This window comes from Peromyscus leucopus, chromosome 7 (assembly GCF_004664715.2).
Source record: "Peromyscus leucopus breed LL Stock chromosome 7, UCI_PerLeu_2.1, whole genome shotgun sequence".
NCBI lineage: Eukaryota > Metazoa > Chordata > Mammalia > Rodentia > Cricetidae > Peromyscus > Peromyscus leucopus.
This window is the reverse complement of record NC_051069.1, coordinates 20,241,665-20,261,903: the sequence shown is the minus strand read 5'-3', so window position 1 is coordinate 20,261,903 and position 20,239 is coordinate 20,241,665. Positions and strand designations below refer to the sequence as shown.

Below are 20,239 nucleotides of genomic sequence, written 5' to 3'. Positions count from 1 at the left end.
TTGAATACTCCAAAAAGAGATCTGGCTATTTAAGGAGAATCTTGAGCAGGGAGAAAAAAAGAAAGTTGTCTTGTAAAAAAAAAAAAAAAAAAAAGAAAAGAAAAGAAAAAAAAAATCTTTACACAGAATTAACCCTTTGTGTTCTGTTTTCTAGATTTGGGGAAGTTGTTGGGTTTTTCCTAGAGGGAGACGTATCTCTACAATATCTTGTAATAGGATTATGATATTCTGATAGTGGGACTCTTCTTACATTCCCTGATCCCCGATTATGTCATAGAATTACTACTGTTCTCACTCTTTTGTTACAAATGAAGACTGTCTGTTATACTAGGAGTACTCAAGGTATCTATCTGTGCCATTTCACACAACTCATGGAAAGATAACTTACATCATGCCACAGTTCAGTGTGATTTGGAAGACAATAGCATTTAATTGCAAATGATTTAGGTAGATTAAAGACATACATTTCAGGCCAAAAGCCTGGTACACTTTTCTCCTTTCTTCACTTTTATTCAGCAAAAGGGTCTGAGGTGCTAGGATACAAGTCTTTGGCTTGCTCAGCATGCTCAAAGTTTTGGATTTGATCTCCAGTACTGTTTAAAACTGGGTGTGCTCGTATATGCCTATAACCCTGGTACTCAGGTGGTGAAGGCAGAAGGATCAGAAGTTCAAGGCCACCCCCAGTCACATAAGGAGTATGAGACCAGCTACAGAAGACCTCGTCTCAAGAATAAATCAAATAAAATATTTGAGTATGTACTATATATAAGGACACTTAAGTTCATATTTTTTAACTATTTACTTTTACTGTATGTGTGTGAGTGTTTTGTCTGTATGTATGTCTGTACCACCCACCCCCTGAATCCCTGGTGCCTGTGCAGGTCAGAAGAGAGGGCATTGGATCCTCTGGAACTGGAGTTATACAGATGGTTATGAGCTGCCATGTAGGTGCTGGAAATTGAATCCAAGTCCTCTGAAGAGCAGCCAGTGCTCTTAACCACTGAGCCATCTCTCCAGCCCCCTCAGAATGGATTTTTTTTAACATCCCTTCCTCCTTCTGTGTTCGTCTTCTTTACTCTCTCTTTGTCCTCTGCCTCTCTGCACATATGTATCTCTATTTCTACTTTTATATTACCCATGTCTAACTAGTCCTCATTGGACTAAATAAAGAACACTAGAGAAAACAGAAGACGTGTTTGAGATAGAGGAGGGGACATAGGAAGTCCCTGTTGTTTGGATCCTCTCCTTGATTCAGCAGTCCATAGACCTCCACAGACTCTCTTGGACTAGGCAGTCTAGTCTGGGAGCCACTGCTCTGGACTAGGTCACTTCGATAAGTTGTTATGGACGACCACCACTCTATATGTATGACAGGAGCTTTCTAGCTGTTCAGTGAAGTTCCCAGAGAATGTGCAGATAATTCTGATGTTGTGTCTATTCTTATCTTTTCTGCTCCTCCCTCCGAACGCCTACAGAGATGTGTCTACATGGTATCATGTTACTGTCAAATCAGCTCCCCACCAAGCCAGGAATAAGTTAACCAATTGCTAACTAAACAAGGCACAGAGTCAAATTCTTGATTTTGTCTAGTCATTTAGGTCTTTGCCAATTCAATCTTCTTGTCTGTAAGCAGAAAACAGGAATGATGATAATAATGTCTCCTTTGCAGGACTATTTGAAGTACCAAACATAGAGCAAAAAGTTAAAAACAGTAGCTTTTTATATTATAAAGAAAATCACAAACATTGACATTTTATGCTATGTTGTTTTAGACAGTCAAATTTAGAAAAGTTTCATTTTTGAGTGTTAGTATCCTTGTGTAAAGATGACTAGGAAGGTGAGGGAACTGAAAATAATGATAGAGAATGCACAGCCATAGGCCTGGGATATGAACCCTAGAAATGCACTGTGGGGCATGCACCATAACATCTTCCAATGCCAGTCATCAACAGGAACCAGGTACTAAACCACAGTGGAATGGACCTGGGGTAGGAAGGATGTTTCAACTCACCATCTCCCAACTGTGGACACTTCTCTAAGCACATAGTAGGTTATCACCTGGTGTGAAGAATCTTCAAAGTGGAGGAGACACATCCGTAAGCGTATATTTAAAACATACCCAGAAGGGAACAATGTGTTTTAAGGAAATTAGTTTCCAAGCCCTCTACTCCTATGTGAACTTTTCTCCTCCAGTACATCTATTTGGGTTGCAAACTTATCTTTTATTGCCCCTTCTCACCTCTCCTATCTTACAAAAGGTGGCCTACTCTTAGGCAATGCCCAGGGTAGAAAATCCTTTGAGGGAACTAAACAGAGAAACCTGGAGGAGACACAGCTCCTGAAGGAATGGCACAAACACAGGACCCAACGGAAAGCAAACCCAACAACAAACAGTGATGGAACCATACTTTCTACCGTGTAGGGGACAACGGCATTGCAAGGCTCTATGTCTTATCTGTCCATCTATTGTTTTATCTTGACATTTAAAGGTGGTTATGTTTGTCACAGAGATGAAAGTATTATGGTTCATTTAAATTGAAAAAAAATGAACCCATTTTTTTTTAAAAGAAAAGCAGCCCTAGCTGGACTGTTTCTGTTGATAATTTGAAATGGATTTTCTTGACAGATAATATAGAAGACAGAGTCTGCAAAGTGAATGGGTTTCACCTATTGCACCAAGGGTTTGGTAAAATAAGTTCCATATAGGATATGGAATGTGTTAGAAACCATGTCCTTTGCAACTACTGCATTTATGCATATGGGTTTTACATGGCAACTAAAAATATTCAAAGGGGTCTACTATTTTCCAAATTTAATCCAGAGAATATACAGGCAAAGCAAGCCTTGAGAATTACTACTTTGAAGTATCTGCCTCTTGGTTAAACCATCTTAAGAGTCAGTCATAAACTAGACCCCTCGGGAGTGTCAAAAAAATATCTTACTGGGGTGGACATTTGGACCAGGTGACTTCTGTAACTTGGAAATACACAAAGAACATGACTTCAGGTCAAAGTCAAGGAACTCAAAATATATTTTGTCCCATCTCACATGAGATTTATATACAGGTGTATGTGTGTGCAGGAGGGTACAGGTGAGTGTGTACATTCATGTGTGTGTGTGTGTGTGTGTGTGTGTGTGTGTGTGTGTGTGTGTGTGTTCATATGTGTGTGGATGTACATGGATTGAGGAGAAGATGCACAGGTCAGAGGCCAACCCCAGGTGTTGTTGCTCCAGAGCCGCCAAGGTTCCTCACTGAGACCAGGAACTTGCCAGTCAGACTAGACTGACTGGCCACTGAGCCTCAGAAATGCACTAGGTCTCTGCCTAACCAGTGCTGGGTTAGGAGTGCAAACCGCACACCACATCACACCTGTGTACAGGTGTTAGAAAGCGAACTCAGGTCCTCAAGCTAGTATAGTAAGCATGTTACTGACTAAGTAATCTTTCTAGCCTCCTATTTCTTCTCTTTATGTCTCAAAGTTTCTCTAATAAAGTCTCAGAGCCAATTTAATCTGGATCTAAAAACACCAAGATTTTTTCATGCTACATTATCTTTAGAAGTTTTTACATTCAACAAATACCCACTGTGTGGCTACTTTGTGCCACAACTTCTGCTACATGAGACCATAGGAAGGTCTCTAAAATCCTAGTCACACACATACTCACAATCTGGTTATCTGTCCGAACACAAAGAATTTTCTCCGTCTCCAAATTTCCAATAAAATTTCCAGTAAGACATCACTTATGTCAAAGAATAGAAGAACACACGCTAAGTTAACAGAGGGGGTGGGTAAAGATAGAGGGACCAACAGATGCCAAATAATTGATAAAATCTTTGTGACCAACAGTTCTTGGATTATGGGAGTTCTGGATCGTGATCAGAAACCCTGTAGCATATGTTTCTTTCAAGTGCTGTAGGCTGTGGATTTGCTTTTCATGAGACAGAGAGACTGGAAATACTTTTACCATGCACAAAAAGATATGCCTAGACCAAGTGTTATTGACATTCAGAGGCAGATAAAATGCTTTGGTTGTAAAAGGCTGCCTTGTGCACTGTAGGGTATTATAATAAGTAGACTTCTAAAGATGGCTCCCCAAGGTTAAGTCCAATGGCTACTCAGAAAAAAACCAATCTAGGTACTGCTGTGAAAGGATTTTTGTAGGTGTAATTAAAGGCCTAAATATTTAACTGTAAGATACAGAAATAAAGCAGATAGGGCAAATCCAATTGTATAAGCTTCTTGCAAAGAAGGGATTTGTCTCTTGCTAGCAACACAAAGAGGAAGTTGGCAATTCAAAGCATGCCACTGTTGACTTAGAAGATGTGGATGGCCAGGAGCAAGCTCAGGTAGGTATTGGCTTAAGTGAGGGCAAAGCCTGTGACTGACAGTCATCAAGAAGTGAGGACTTATCCCAACCTCCAGGAACTGAATTCTGCCAACAATCTGGAAAACATATTCTTTCTGAGTCTCTAGGTAAGAGTCCAGCCTGGCTGACACCTGGATTCTGTGCCCTGAGTCACTAAGAAGAGAACCTAATGTAGATTCACTTCCACCATTCTGTCAGACTTCTGATTAAGAGAACCATGAAATAATAAATAAGTGTTGGTTCTGCTGCTAAGCCAGATAATTGCTTATACAGCAGGAAGAAGCTGATATAGACATTTACCCCCACTGACCTACCCACTAGATCCCTCTCCCTGGTGTGACAACCTAAACTGTCTAGCCATTGCCAAATGTTAATGGAAAGGACCACAAAATCACCCCTGATTTAGAACCACTAGTCTAGACATACATCTTGCCACTAAAGAGTTAGAAACAGTGGTCTATTGCAAGAAATTGACATCTTGAGCTCTATCAATATGTCCTCATGATTTTATTTACTGTTTTATACTAGTTAAGTTTAACTTAGATAGATTCTAATATGGAAATAGAAAAAGACATTCATGTGAACTTTCATTTATAATGGTAGGAAATAATTCGTGTTAGAATTATTTGTTTTCTTCCAAACCTTCTTGATCGATTCCTGGTCTTAGTTAAACTTAACTTATATAGAACAGTAAATGAATGAGACAGCTGTATAGCTTGATCTGCTTGGGAGGCCCCCTGGCGGTAGAATCAGAATCCATCTCTGGTACATGAGCAGGCTTTGTGGAGCCCACTACCTATGATGGGACACCCCATACAGCCTTGAGGCAGGGGGAAGGGCTTGGATTTGCCTCTACTGAATGTGCTCCACATGGAAGGCCATGACTTCTTGTGGGAGGGAGTGAGAGATGGGTTAGAAGGGGAGGCTGAGGTGTGGGGGGCGGGAAGAGGGAAGAGGGGGATCTTTGATTGGTGTGTAAAATGTATGAAAAAAATTCCTTAATAAAAAAACGAAAGAAAGAAAGTTCATGCTAAGAAAGAGGAGGTAAGCTTCCTGGGTTTGAATGTAGCTTTGGACTTTGTACAGCTCCTTCATCTTCTTTTTAATATGGTGCTGGCAATGGAAGTCAGGGCTGTGTGTAGCTACGTGAGCCCTTGAACACCAGGCTATAGTCTTAGACCCTGGATTTTATTTTCTGTAATATGAAAGTGCATAGCCAGAGAGAAACACTTGGTTTAGGTCACAGATATTGTAGCTGCTGTATGATGAACTATTGACCGAACGCCACATTGTAGGCAGTCATCCCAGTGCTTTCTGCTGGGTTCTTCTGTATAAAGATCCTTGCACCCACTTTGAGAGCCAAGGGGCGAAAGTCCAATGGCCTCCTTCTTTCCAGCTTCATCAAATATAGCTTGCTATCACTGTACCTCTGGCCAATTATGTGGAAGTATTTTCTCAGTCATTGGGTGAAAAGTTGACAGGCATGATGACTCTTGGAGCAACTTTTATTTCAAAGATAGGTCTCCATTTTTAAACTACAAATACAATACCTAACAATTTACAAAATGCCTCCCAATGGGGATTATTTCTGACAGGAAGCTTGGAGCATGGAAGGAAACCATCTTTGGCTCTACATAACCTGTCACCCATCCCTAACTGACTAGGCAGACTCCTAAATCTCTGAATTCAATACAATAAAGACAGAAAAAAATGGCAAGGGGGTCAGAACACTTGGCTGAGATTGGCTTTGTCTCATGAAGGCTTTCTACTTCTGTGCCTAGAAGATGCTTCCCCTGGTTCTGGATGGGCAGCTTCTCCATTGGCTAGCCTACAGTCACTCACCTTCTCAGTTGTCACCCGCAGCAGCTATTCCTTCACTGTGTAAGAATCTGCCACTTTCTTTGACTTCTTGCTATTTAGTCCTCTGAGGAAACTCTAGGAATGAGCATCCAACAGCCATCTAAGATGTCACCCACCTGGGCATGCACACAACTCCTTCACCTCATTTCCTACACCTCTTCACTTCCCAAGGTTAGAGGAACTCCCTGCAGCAGACCAGACTTAATCCCCACAGTCTTCCCTCATACATTGAATGGAGACCAAGGAAGAATGATGCTCCCTAGACCAAAGATCCTCTCTTCTCTGTCTTTCCGTCTTCACTATTGGGCCAGCACTCTAGAAGCCCGCATTTGGGTATGTTCTCCATGACTCTGTCAGAACATATTAGCTGAGTCTTATAATGCTTTTGGCAAAAATCTTTTTTCTTTCTTGGAACAGGGAAGGTATTTTCTAAAGAATCCACCTGTCTTTCAGCTGATTTTGCCTTTCTCTACAGAGAACATGTTCTCCATAAATGCCATTAGAGCTCTTCTGGAAGGCACACTGAGCCCTTAGTTGGTGGTTAGCTGAAAACAAACCTAAGTGTAATGATTATATTTATCAATGATCAATCCCACAGTCATCATAACAACCATTGGTAGCATACTTAAGGATTGCCAATAATATTGCAAAACACTAGACTCCATTCCAATTCATTGTTGATGGGAGCATTTGTACTTGAGATATTCAGTGTGCCAGGAAGTCCCATCACCTCTCTTGTCACCATTGCAGAAGGGTGTTTTTGTCATCTGATTGACAAGAAACAGAAAAAAATTATTCCTAGGCTCTCTTCTAGTGTCTCTGTTTTAGTTTTGGTTCCCTTAGATCATGATGCAAGAGATTGAATAGAAGTAGAAGTCGTGTATTTAGGAATTGTACTGAATACCTCTCCTAGAGTGAGAAAGTGGTATAGGAAAGGATGAAAAGCCATGCAAAAAAATACTACTAATCCAGGTACCAATGAATTTTTATAAATGGTGCCAAATGCACTCCTCAGGATCACCCTAGTTCAGAATCAAGGGAGTTGAGCCATTTACAGATGTAGACAGCACCTAAGTCTCATACCTCTTCAACTGAAGTTGAAGCACTGAAGCACTCCTAGATGCTTCCCCACAAGGGTCTCCTCCAATTCTAAAAATCCTTAGGAACAGAATTACTTGTAATTATAAATTAGTGGAACAGCAATGAGATGAAGGAATCTCGGGGTGAAGCAATTATATCTCCCATAAGTACTTCCATGTGGCCCACATACACTACAAGAAAGACACTCTCATATCTTTGCCTTGAATGACCTTGGGGAATGCAGACTAATTTGATTGTACCAGCCTCCCCTGGTGTTGCCACCAAAGCAATCTGTCATTTGTCCTCTAGATTTCCTGCCTGAGAATTAGACAGAGCCCAGCTCCCCTCCAATAGCAGTGGCAGTAACTGCATCAAGCTCTAAAAAATTCACCCCCATTAGGCCTCAAGCAAAGCAGTGGTTAGATTTAAAAACACAATCAAACCCTAAGATACCTCTCTCCAGTCTTGGTATCTCTTGCCATTATGGCCTCCTTCTCTATGTCTTCTTTAGTTGACACACCAAGATCGTGAAGGTAGCTGTTGAACATTTCTATTATAGTTTATCATAACAAGGCATGAGGATTAGGCTTACATGCTCCTTGGCATCTGGTGCGTCTCAATTCTATACTTTAGTAGGAATAAAGTCAAGAACTCTAGTTAACATCCTTTTGTTTGTTTGTTTTTGTTTTTCAAGACGGGGTTTCTCTGTGTAGTTTTGGTGCCTGTTCTGGAACTCACACTGCAGACCAGGCTAGCCTCGAACTCACAGAGATCTGTCTGGCTCTGCCTCCCACGTGCTGGGATTAAAGGCGTGTGCCACCACTGCCCAGCAACATCCTCTTATAGTAACAACTCAAACCACCTCAGCCAACACTTCTCTGGGGTCAGCATCTTCAAAGCTAAGAGAATATGTGAACATTTTCTACAAAGGACAGTAGTGAGGGAGGTGATCACTGGAAGTATAGATATTTACAGGACACCGAGCACTCTACAGATGCTCCCTTTTAGATTTGGCAACAGCTGTACAATCTAGGTTTTATTTCCAGTGTGAAGGAAAAGGGTTTGAGGTTTTTCCCAGTGCATATACTGGTAGTAATTAGATGGATCTAGACAAATCTTTCCCTGCCTAGCTCCAAAGCTCATGGTTAGACCAGGGATAGGAATCCCAAACTTCAAATGTTACTGAGTATAGGAGAGATGGATTAAAGATATGATGTACATTGAAAACAGCTAACTGTGGTGAGTGAATCCTAGTGTTGATCTCAAAAAGGATAAAAACCATGGCCTTGAGCTGAGTCAGACCATCATCCTCTATTTTGCTAATTTAGACAGTGTGGTAGTCCTGAATCTAGAAAATGTATGTGTAGTCTCTAGCTAAGTCATTGTTAATTCTGAAAACTTGAATGAATCATGTAATCTCATTGAGCCTCAGTTTCTAACTATAAAGTTATTTCTAATTATAAGGGGATGGTATCAGCACCGGTCAAGAAAAGAGTCAACCTTGGCCTGGCTTTGATGCTTAGGGGTCAGCAGATGTCACATGGAAGAGGAGAGTCCACAGCATGCTCACAGCTGATGGGGAAATAAAAAAGTAAACATGGCTTATTTTTTCTCTAATATTAGTTGATGCGTATTGGAAAGAATGTCTCACAAGTAGGTTTATGATCATAATTCATAGATAAAATAAACCCAAATCAGAAAGGATATACATTCTAATTAACACTCTAAACCACTGTTTGGGGATCAAAGAATATACTGTGTCATAATTGTGTCAATTTATAAAGATCTTCAGAGTGTAATACTTTTACCCTTGGGAATTTGATCAGATAATCCAAAGAGGCTGATTTGTTGTTTTTTTCTTCAATAAGAGAATGAAGCCAGTTCAGGATTACTAGGGTATCATATTGCACAACAACACATTTTGCTCTCAGATTTTCACTTTTCAACAAGGGCATTGAAACTTAATATACTGCTAATTCATTATTTAAATTAGGTATTATGCCAATAGGGCTGATTTGTTTCTCACAGCATTACACAATTCAAAATTATCTGCACATCTGTTATTCTTTATTAACAACAGAAAGTTGCCATTAAATTCACCACCTCTAGGAATAAACTCACTGGAAGCAAAATCAACCAATGAGGACTTAAGATTCCTAATTTTTTCCCAACCCCCAGCAAGGTGTCACTCTGGCTATGGCTGGATAGTTGCCATCTTTAGCTTCAGCAGTCACAGAGGAAAAATAGAGGGAAAGGGAAAAGTGTAGAGAAGGTGGGAGGGAGTAGACAAGGGGAGGGAGAAGAGGAGGGAAACTGTAGACCTGTTAGGGTTTTGAGAAGTACCACTCCAAAAGGTTCCTGTATTAGGAGCTTGGTCCCAGCCAATGGCTCTATGAAAAGGCAGTTGGGGCATGAGGGCATTAACTGCACCAGTGAATTAACCCATTGATAGATTCATAGCTGAGCGATTGGTAGGTAATAGGTGCAACTGAAGACATCTCACTGAAGGTTATGTTGTGGCCCAGGAATCTAGCTACACTTATTATGGGAAAGGGTTGGCAGAGGGGTGAATGAATTCACCCTTTAGACAAAAGTAGAGCCATCAAATATTGGGGGGTACATTTGGAAGAGTTTCTTTGTATTCAGTTTCCTGGCAGCAATTCTTGCCATGAAAGGACAGTCCAAACTGGCCAGTATATAGTTCTGGGATGTTAGTGTGAGCCACTATGTCCAATCTCTACCATGAAAATAAGGGTAGCCCTTGTTGATCAAAGTTCAGTCTGGTCAGATGGCCAATAGAGCATTATGGTTGTAGAAAACCAACAAAATTCCCAAACACTCCTCAACAAAGGAATCAGGATGATGGGATTCCATTGTGATTCCTGGAAGATACTGCCTAAAACTTGTTCTCACCACAAGCCTCCTACAAGGAGCTTCTCTTTCCAACCAGGACCATCAACTCTCTCATAAAGATTTCAAAGTATAGCTTGTAGCAGGTAGACTATAACTTCCCTGGCAAAACTGAGTAAGCAATAGCTGAGAGGCTGATTTTAACTCAACATAAGACCAAACTTTCCAATAATTATTCCAGAATAAGTCATTGAATTGGGTGACATATGAGATTGGACTCTATTAGCTCCTATATCAAGGTCACATTTCCATGATTTTTAAACACAAGGAGTGGCCTTGCAGGGCCGAAGAGAATGTGACATTATAGACCTAAGCTTTGATGAGAACTTGAGGCCTAGAGAACTGTGACTCTGTATTTCCCTCAGAACAGAAGCCTTCAAGGTGAAGATGGTCTAGGTGCCTGGAAAATAACTTTTTAGAAGGCCAGAAGCCAAATGAACAGCAAGGGTACCACTCAGAAGAGAAGGTACTGCATATTTGGAGGTCAGCAAGGAATCAGGTACCTTGAGCTCAGTCTTTATGCTCTAACCCAAAGAGACATGTTTTCCCCACCAATATCCTGTCCCCAATTAAACAAACTTCTAATGGTAGGACCATAGCATACAAGTCATAGGGGTTGGGGGTGGAGTCAGGGGGATATGGCATTCAAGAATGAGCAGACACCACAGTGAAGAATGAAGCATGCTTGACCAGTTTCCTGGGCACTGGATTCCAGGACAGATCTCTGTGCTCTGCCCTCTCCAAGTTCTACATGTGGCAGACCATCAGCATTGGAGACAATGACACTGCTGGTCAGTCTCACTGAGTACGTGCAAATGCACATGTGAATCTGATCAGCTTTACCCCGCTTGAACAAGACACCACTCAGGCACTGCTGATACCAGTGAACAAAAGCCTGCCACAACTTCACTAAAGAATTTCAGCATTAAGTGCCAGGTCTTCATGCCCTGTCACTCAGGGTTTCTGCATCCCTTTTGATTTATCCTGACACCATGGCATGCATGCAGCATGGTCTTCCAAAACAGCAGGATGCTGCAGACAGGTCCAAAGCTTGAGATCTGGCAGGCCTGGACCTAAACACTGTCTCTGCTACGAAGAGTGCAGCTATAGGCATGTGTGTTTCTAACTCTGACAATCAGCCTCTGCTTGTCCATCTGTAAAACAAAACCATAGTAACACCCTGGAAATTCTGAGTGCCGGGTTCAAAGAAGATGCAAGGATCAAGGAAAAGAAGCTTCCAGGAGGAGGTCAGTATGTGTTTATTCTCCACTTCTCCCTCCTTTCCTGCATCTCCTTAGACTGCACTGTGCCCTTCAAGAAGCCAGATGCTTTCTCCACTAGGGTGTGACACTTTAAAAATAGAATACATCTTCAATGATGGCTATGTGATCTATATAAAATAAGGCACCTTCTGCCAAGTAAATAAATAAAGGAATGCATGTGCTCGTTCTATTCCAATTTAATCTGTCTGAGAGCCTGGAGGTCTCTCTGAGGTAAATATTGTTTCCATTCTGTCCTTGGTGCAGTGTTCCCATTGAATTTGTCTCAGTGCCTCCTTTAGATGTCATGCTGATGTCTCCCTAATAGGTTGAAAGCACTTTGTGGAGGATAGAGATTAGTGTGATCAAATAACCACTAAATTTTTGTTTACCTTAGATGTTCTGGGTAACTTATTGTTCTGCCTAATAAGAAACCAGCACAGATGCCTGCATTACCTATTTTCTGAGAATCCAGTTCATCAAAACACACACTCCCAGCATGGGACATAATGAGATGTGAGGTGACATGGGAGCTGCCTTGTAGACCAACAGGGACACAGAACTCATGACCAATGTCAGTTCCTCTTCCCTAAGCAGAATTGTGCCCTCACATGCCCTGGGAATGTGGTCTTTCCTTCTGACATGTTTATTTGTTAATCTTCATCTTCATTAACATTTAGAAAAATAAAACATTTGTTCTAGGTTTTCCTCCATGATATTTTACACATAGACAATGCCCAATGGGTCATGGATGAATGTATCAGTTCAAGTCAAACTTCTAAGTCCTCTGACTCCACATGCGTAGATCAACTTCTTGGGAACTCAAGTGTTGCCTCAATATCCAGATATTATTATTTTTCTTCTCTTATTTTAAAGTAAATGTGTTTGCACCATAAAACATTTAGAAGATGCATCCATAAGGAAAAGAGCAATGCCTACTGGTAACACTTTGAAAGTGACTCTAGGCATAAAAACAAGGTACTTCAAAAGATAGACTCACAATCTCTATAGTCCAGTGGAATCTACCACTTGATCTTCTAATAGCATACCATGATCATCTTTCCATGTTAATATTTTTCTTTCACCTGCATTTGAGTGACTGCAAAGAGGTCAAGGTATCATAAGCCCTACTTTATCCTGAAATTGAGAACACTTTTAAGGGGGCTGGAGAGATGGCTCAGTGGTTGGGAGTGCTGGCTGCTCTCCAGAGGACCCGGGTTCAAGTCCCAGCACCCACATGGCATCTCACAACTGTCTATAACTCCTGTTCCAGGGGATCTGACACCCTCACACAGACATACATGCAAGCAGAACACTGCTGTACATAAAATACAAATAAATAAACTATTTTTAAAGAACATTTTAAGGGGGCATTTTATAACTAAATCTTCCCTTTCCTCCCATTTGTTTCCATTGAATTAATTCTTAAGAGTAGAATTGAAGAACTGAAGCCATTTATTTAAAAAACTTCAATACTGTTAAAAATTAAAACCAAAACGCACTGCTGTTTATGGGTTTGTTCCCAGGAAGGTTGCAAAATCCTTGACATCTGGGGCAGTGTCTCGGTCGTTTGTATATTTAACACCCACTTTTGTATATTAAGTCACTAAATGGATGAATGACCTGATTTCGTTGTTCAAACGAATACAAAGTTTAAATCAAGTTAGCGATATCTTCCCAAGGTTTAGTGTTGTCTGGCAAAATGAGATTTGGGGGTTAACATGTTCTCTGACATTCTACAATTTCACAGCTCTCATATGAAAATCAATAACCAAAGTGTCCTAGGGATATTGCTTCTATATGCTTCACAATGATGGAACATACACACCTATCACATATAATTATAATGGTAGAGAAATATACACAGGTATGTCCAGTATTCCCTGAGAACTGAGTTAAATGATGTGATGGAAAGCTGCTGAATGATGATATTCAGCTAACCAGAAATCTGTTTCCTACCTAGAAAGGAGTCCCTTTACAGTCATAGGATTTTCTCTCTTATTGGTATCAGAAAATAGCAGGTATAATTATCTTGAAATTCAGTTTCCTTGGTTATTTTGCCCTGAACAACAAGAAAGCTTATCACAGGATGCTCTAGGAACAGTTCAATCACTTCCAAATTACCCAGTATAGAATTGAGCCTGCTGTTTTCTCTTTACCCAGACCTCATGGTGCATTGGTGGCAGACAAACGACTGCACAGCCTTCCAGAATACCCAAGTAGCAACCACATCCACTTCCGAATACTTCTGTCTGCTCCTCATATGGGCAACCATGGATTTGACTGACATCCACAGGCTGGCTTATTTCTGAATATCACTCAGTTTATTACCTTGTTAGTAAGCCAGTGGTTGCTTATTGGAGAATCTGCACTGTGATATCAAAGCTGCTAAACTAGAGGCAGACGCAAGGTTGTATCCGGGGCAGAGGCAGACATAATCATGATGCACTGAACACACTGAAAGAGAAAGTACAGATCTCTGAGATGGTCCTGAACATGATTCTTGAAGTGATTCCTGAAGAATGAACCCATGATTTGCTGGGCAGCTGGGATATTGGGGCAGGGGGATGTAGAGGAAAATGGGATTTTAGCAGACATACAGCACATGTGGGTGACACGGAATAGGGGCTTTTCTCAGATTAGTAGTTGTCCTAATACTTCTCCCTTCCCAAACCTCTCTCTGTCTTAGCCCCATGTCACATAGGGCCAGCCAGTAGAAAGTGTCCATCCTTCTCCAGGTACCATCAGCTCTGTGTCCCTGCTTCTCGCTGAGAGGACCTGCTGCAATGGGTGGACCCTCACTGATCCATCAGCAGCAGCTTCTTGAGACATTTAGGTCAGAGGTGTAGCTCCCATTCTCAACCAGCTTAATTACATCACTGCTATTTGGAGAGAGGACAAGACACTTTAGAACACTGTCGATCATAGTTACTAAAAAAGAACTTTTTCTAAGCTTTGAGGCCAGATTATTTGATGCAGGACACATTTAATCAGTAAATCTACCAATATATCTATTTATCCAACTAATTTATAATCTCTTACCATATATCTATCTGTCTGTCTGTCTTCTGTCTATTGTTGTGGAATATTTGTTTAACTATGCAAAGATGTGTTGCTGTTTTACCTTGCCTGCCTAAGGCACCTGATTGGTCTAATAAAAAGCTGAATGGCCAATAGTGAGGGAGGAGATATAGGTGGAACTTCCAGGCAGAGAGAGTAAGTAGGAGGAGGAATTTTAGCTCAAGGAAGAAAGAAAAAGAGATATCAAGGGCCAGTCAGCCAGACCCAAGGAAGCAGGAAAGAAGGACATACAAAATGAAGAAGAAAGGTAAAAAGCCCTGAGGAAAAAACATAAACGAATAGAAACAGGTTAAATGGAGTTAAAAGAGCTGGTGGGAAAAGCCTAAGCTAAGGCCCAGCATTCATAATTAATAATGTCTCCACATCTTTATTTGGGAGCTGGTTGGCAGTCCAAAGAAAATGCCAACTACAATTTAACATCTATCACGATTATTATCCATCAGTCATCTGTTTGTCTACTTGTCTATTTATCAGCATCCATCCATCCTTAAAGCTTTTTACCCACCACAAAAGAAACATTCTTTTTCCGACCCAAAAGTATTCTCTTCTCCTATGCCCTAAATGAGTGCTAGCCAGTTCCAGGGAGCATAAACATTACCCACCTTGTTAAAATACACATTCCCAAGACTCACTCAGGTCCATAAGAATCCACAAGGATGAGAGTGTGGAACCCATAGCTTAGCATGTTTCTTAGTGATCCATTCCTTTGTTGTAAAACAAAAGGAGGGATGACTCACACTCACAGTGCATATCCCAGGTGACCTGAAGAAGCCCATTGAGTGTTACTGTGGCTTTCTGCCTCCCCTTCCCCTACCTTCAGGGGTTTCTTTTAAAGAACAATTCCATGACCTCAGTTGTCCCTTTCCACAGATTTCATTCCTTCTATCATTGGTTCAATAATCCCACAGAAAAGCTTTCTCTCTAGACCCTTCTTGGCACCCTGCCTCTTTGATTTCTTATGCAGCTAACATTCTTTCTGATGATATCCACAAAGGAAGGTAGTCTTATGTTAGATTATCTCCTAAATTTGGATTTCTGTCCCAACAAGTTCATCAAAATTATTTTCCTCAGAGTTCACCTATCAGCTGGTGATTCCTGTTCTTAACTTGATATGCAGAATTGAGGGTTTTATCTATTCTTTTGGCAAACTATCAATATTTTACATTAGGATTCTGATAGCCTCGATGCTTATATCGATTCTCTATTTATCTGGCTAAGGTATCAACTCACCTTTTGTGTCTTTTTATATAAAAAAAATCACCATATGCATATGCACTGTAAAACAGCATTGTTATCTGTAGGTTTAGTTTTCATAGGTTTTAATGAGCTTTACAGAAAGTAATTGCCTTGCTGCTTTGTTTGAGGTATTTTCAATGTGTCCACTTCGCTATATATAAATCTCTTTTGTTTCTTTTGGCTTAATGGTATTGTTCTATGGAAATGCCACAGGTTACTTTATGCACAAAGTAAATGACACACATTTTGATGGCTTTAAATTATTTACTAAAACATGCCCTTAATAAACATAGTATGTATCCCTGTACTTCTTCCAAGAATGTTTTTCCCAGGTGTGATCCTCAAACTTGGCTACCAACTAGAATCTCCTGGGAATTATTGCCTTATGAAATACTAATCCCTGGAGAGCCCACTCTGCTTTCCTCAATATCAACCAACAAGGAGTGGAGTTTTTCAAACAGTATTTTTGTTGACATCTGAGATGATTCTTGATTTTAAGATTACGTCTGGGATCACCATTCTAGGTTGCTATTCAAGGTGAACTTCACTTACTGATAGACTATTGTCAGGTAGAAAATGTTGTAAATTTCACAGGAATGTAAGGAATGTGTTACTTATTTGTGCAAAAATGTGTCATAGGAAAATGGATGGAGATAGTGGAAACTGTGTGTCACTCTGAGAGGTACAGACTGTTTAGCAATGTTCATTCTTCCAATCTGTGAACACGGAATGTCTTTCTAAGTATTTGCAACAGCCAGCACAGATTGGATGAAGAGCAGCTCCCTCAGACACAGACACCTCTTGCACTGACTAAAGGAAGAGATGGGTAGACGCCAGTGAGTAAGACATACAACAACATAAAGAGAAATATGGCACCACTAGAACCTAGCAGTTCTACAACAGCAAGACCTGAACATCACAACGTAGAAGAAGCAGAAGAAAACAACCGTAAAAATAACTTCATGAAGATGATAGAGCTCTTCAAAGAGGAAATGAAAAATTCTCCTAAAGAAATTGAGGAAAAGACAAACAAAAAATTGCAAGAAATCAATAAATCCCTTAAAGAAAGCCAAAAAAAGCAATCAAACAGATGAAGGAAACAGTTCAAGACCTGAAAATTGAAATACAAGCAATGAAGAAGACACAAACTGAGGGAATGCTGGAAATGGAAAATCTGAGTAAATAAACAGGAACTACAGATGCTAGCATAACCAAGTATTTACATATGCTTTAATTTATTTCAATGATGTTTGTGGTTTTGAGAGTATAAATCTTTCACTTCATTGGTTATGTTTATTCATAAGTATTTTGTTATTTTTGATAGTATTAGAAGTGACACTGTTTTCCTTAATTCATCTTCTGGATAGTTTGCTGTTATTGTATAGAAATGAAACTATATTGTATGCTGATTTTTATATTGTGCAACTTTGCTAAATGTTTTAGTTCTGACAGTTTTATGATAGGGTACTTAAAGTTTCCTACATATTGTATCATTGGTAGTTAGACTTCTCAGTCAGATAATTTTAGCTGGTGTTTTTCCTTTTAGTGTGTGTTTGTTTTGAGGCAAGGTCTCATGTATCCCAGGCTCACTATATAGCCAAGGATAATCTAAACTTTGGATCCACATACATCCACCTCATGACTATAGGGGTATACCACCATGCCAAATTTATGTGGTGCCATGGATTAAACCTAGAGCTTAGCACATGCTAAGCAAGCAATCTAGTAACTAGGATTCATGAATGCTTCATATTTCTTTTCTTGCTTAATTACTGTGGCCAGGACTCCTAGTCCTGGGTTGAATAGGAGTGAGAGTAAATACCCTTGCCTTGTTCCTGATCCAAAAAGAAAAGTTTTCAGTTTTAATTATATTGTAATTAATTATTTGTGTATATTTAGATAAGTATCTGAGTTCAATCTTTCATTGTAGTAATGCACTTTTATCACAGCAATTGATTGCATGTGTGAGTTATCTGTGTATGTTTGGATAAACCCCACTTCATTATGGTGTATGTTCCTTTTAATGAGATATTGAACTTGGGTTATTAAGGTCATGTGCCTCCATAGTCTTCAGGATTGTTGGCCCATAATTTCTCTGGTTTTAGAATCAGGGTAATGTTGGCTCATAAAATGAGTCTAGAAGAGTTTGAGAGGAGTTAATATCAACTCCTCTTTAAATATTTTATAGAATTCACCAATGAGGCGTCAAGTTCTGGGCTTTTTTTGATGGAATACTTATTACTGATTCAGGCATCTCACTTGTTATTGGACTATTCAGATTTGCTGTTTCATTATGATCCATTTTTGGTAGGTTGCATGTATGTAGAAATATATCCAATTCTGTGTTATCTCAGGTGTTTATGAATAATTTTTCATGAGAATCTCTTAGCATTTTTTGTATGTTCATAGTACCAGCCATAATATCTTCCTCTTGATTTCTTATTTTAGCTGAGTTTTCTGAGTTTTTTCTTAGTTTATCTAAAAGCTGCTGATTTTGTTTATTTTTTCCAAATCTCAACTCTTAGTTTAATAGTCTTTTCTATAGTTCTATTCTTCTCTAGTTCATGGATTTCTGCTCACATTTCTCCATTCTTCTAATGTTGATTAGTTTCTTCACTTTCTCTAGTTCCCTCAGATATAACATCAGATTGCTTCCCTATTTTTCTTTATGTAGACTTTATTTAGCACCAGAAGATTACCTCTAACGATTGCTCTAGCTACATTTTTAGGTTTGGGAATATTGTGCTTCTATTTTTATTTACTTCAAGGCATTTTAATTTTAAATTGCTGATTTCTTCTTTGAATCTTTGGTTGCTCCAAAAAAAAAAAAGATGTTTTAATTTCCACTATTGGTGACTTTTCCAGTTCCCCCATTGCCGATGTCTAATTTTGTGCCATGGTGGTTAGAAAAAGATGTTTGATGTAATTTTAATCTTCTAAACTTGTTAGGACTTGTTTTGTGACCAAACAGATGACCTTTCTTAAAAATGTTCTACATAAGCTGAAGAAGAGTGTGTTCTGCTGACCTGTAAGGAATGATCTCAATACTATCCTTGTCTCTGACCTAAAGTTTATCTCACGTCCAATGTTTCCTCAGTAATTTCCTCTCATCCCTCCATTGTTAAAAACAGGACATCAGAGACTCCTACCACTATTTTATTATCTATTTCTCCCTCAATTCCTGTCAACATTTACTTTATTCATCAACTGCTCTGATGTTGAGTGCATATATATTCATATGCACACACATGTAGAATTGTTTTATATTTCTAATAAAGTTGTCCTTTTGCGACTATGGAATGTTCTTCTTGGTCTCTGGTGGCAGTTCTTGACTTTAGGTCTATTTTGCTGACGGAATTCTGGCTCTTCTCCTGCTGTGTTTTGATCCCCATTTGTAAAAACTATCTTTCCTACCTATTCGTTTCCAGCCTGTGTCCTTAAATACAAAGAAGTTTCTTATAGACAGAATATAGCTGGGTCTAGCTTTTTTATGCATTGAGCTATTCTTTCCTTCGACTGGGAAGTCGAACTCATTTATGCTAAGTTGACAGGGAGTGACATGTTGCTGTTATTTTATAGTTTTCTCTCTGTCTCACAGATCTCTTACTCTACTTTCCTGCTCCTGATGTTTTCCTGCATGAGTCATTCGGTTGCTGTGATGAAATGTTTTGATTCCTTTATCTTTTTAGCTCATCATGGTTTTAATTTACACTTCCCCCATTACCAGTGAGAAGAAACATCTTCCTCTAACTCACAGAGAAGCAGGCCCTGATTCCATCCATCTCTGAGTCCCACAGACTGGCAGCATTTGATGCCAGGTAAGCAGAGTGGTGAAGCCTACTGTGGTAGTTGGAATGTAATTGGCCCCCATAAGCTAATAGGGAGTGGCACTATTAGAAGGTGGGGCTTTGTTGGAGTGGGTGTGGCCTTGTTGGAGAAAGTGTGTCACTGTGGGGGGTGGGCTTTGAGGTCTCCTTTGTCCAAACTTGGCTCAGCATTGCCACTTCCTGTTGCCTGCCAGTCAGGAAGTAGGATTCTCAGCTCCTTCTCCAGCAACATGTCTGCCTGCATGCCACTATATCACACTATGATGATACTGTACTAAACCTCTGAAAATGTAAGCCACCCATTTAAATGTTTTTCCTTTACAAGAGTTGCTGTGGTCCTAGTGTCTCTTCACAGCAATAGAAACCCTAACTAAGACGCCTACTGTGGTGAAATGGTGAAGGCTTGCTTTTCCCTCAGACTGAGGCTTGCTATGATATATTTTTGCCTTAATAACTTTACACAATGTTGTCTAACAAAAATAATTTCACCAAAAGAAGTGAGAGTGAAAGAATGCATTTAACTACAGTAAACCACAGTCTTATGAGAGAGGAAGATGTAAAAGCATTTAACCCCGGGTAAAGATGAGGACTTGGGATGAAATGGACGAATCAAGTTTC

The 20,239-nt window shown here is 39.9% G+C and overlaps 1 long non-coding RNA gene across 2 annotated transcripts; it reads right to left on the bottom strand.

The window, feature by feature from the left end:
- Positions 1-13,779: 13,779 nt before the first annotated feature.
- Positions 13,780-16,619, bottom strand: LOC119088320. Of its 2 annotated transcripts, XR_005091952.1 has the most exons (3): positions 15,161-16,619; positions 14,220-14,359; positions 13,780-13,934 (listed from the first exon to the last, which is right to left on the bottom strand). It is a non-coding gene; the product is annotated as an uncharacterized LOC119088320 (long non-coding RNA). The 2 variants fall into 2 exon arrangements; XR_005091951.1 differs by having other exon boundaries at positions 13,780-14,359.
- Positions 16,620-20,239: the final 3,620 nt, after the last annotated feature.